Genomic DNA, 1344 nt, shown 5'->3' with positions numbered 1-1344 from the left:
TATCAATAGGTTGGCCCAATCAGCAAAGAAAAAAAACATTTAATGAAATATTATCGTTGAAATCTTTCATTTAAACAAACAATTTTTTGAAGAGTAAATATTAAAATATACAATTAATGTATCGGCAAATATATAATATTACTAAATAAGGATCGTAAAGTAAAATAGAATGAAACAAAATATTTTTATTTTGCTCTGTCGCTGTATAATATGTCTTTTAATGTTATGAAAATCACGTTTTGCATTAAGGGATGTCCACATTACATCGTGTCGTGTAAAATAATTGTCTCTGATTGGCTGAACCGAGTGATTCAATTAAGGTATACCATAATTTGATAAATCGTTATTTTATCACACGATACCAAGTAACCAAATGATTCTGCATAGTTAAATATTTCAACTTTTGGCTGTGTGGAGAACAGTTATGTGCAGAAAAGTAATAACTAAAAAAAAATAATAAAATGTTATCATAAAGTACAATATTCATATCATCGGTATTACATTTTTGTATATAGATAAAAAACGCAAGACACAAAGACAAAGGCATACGATCATTAAAAACACGACACGACACGGTGTAAGTGTGAACTCCTCTTTAGGCGGTTTGTAAAAATTATTTTTCATCTATAGAATCAATGCACATATGTATAGATAACGATTTTTTTAACACCGGACGTTCATTATTTTTAAAAAAAATATTAACTTTCACTCAATTATATCATTTTATATTGCCTTTTTATTTAAGCATTAATTAATGTCTATTAATAAAAAAGTAAAACTGTTCGTAACATACTTATATAGTTGTGTGTACCATTGTATTTACATACCAATTTCCTGTATATTATATAAGATATTAATAACTGCGTATTATTACGCGTCTTGAATTTTCCACAACGAAATTTCGAGGAGAGTTAATATTTTTTGGAATCATACAGTTTTGATTACTGTTAAGAGGATGTCAGCGCATTATTTGTTTTCTCTCTCTAACCCACGCGCAACATAGACAAAACACATTTACGCAGAATCGTTTTTTCTATGTTTTCAAGTAATCTTAGAGTAAAATCACCCATTACAAAAAATATAGAGAATTATATTTTTGAGGGAATGACATATTGATCTCTCTAAATATTGTTTTAAAACAATTTAAACATCATTTAAATTTACAACATTTTTTTGTTTATTTTGAAAGTCGAATACACAGTCAAATAACAATAAAATATAAAATCGATATGTCATTCCCCCGAAAAGATTATTCTCTATCTTTTTTGTAATAGATGACTTTACTCTAAGATTACTTAAACGCATAGAAAAAACTATTCTGCGCAAATGCGTTTTGTCTATGTT

The 1344-nt window shown here is 27.2% G+C and overlaps 1 protein-coding gene across 8 annotated transcripts in view; it reads right to left on the bottom strand.

Moving 5' to 3' along the window:
* The window catches only part of LOC100166866 (glutamate-gated chloride channel), a 48095-nt gene that overhangs the window by 12540 nt on the left and 34211 nt on the right, over positions 1-1344 (bottom strand). The gene's annotated exons all lie outside the window — the stretch shown is intronic.

Source organism: Acyrthosiphon pisum, chromosome A1 (genome assembly GCF_005508785.2).
Source record: "Acyrthosiphon pisum isolate AL4f chromosome A1, pea_aphid_22Mar2018_4r6ur, whole genome shotgun sequence".
Taxonomy (NCBI): domain Eukaryota; kingdom Metazoa; phylum Arthropoda; class Insecta; order Hemiptera; family Aphididae; genus Acyrthosiphon; species Acyrthosiphon pisum.
Note: the sequence above shows the minus strand (reverse complement) of the source record. Positions and strands in the feature narration are given on the sequence as shown.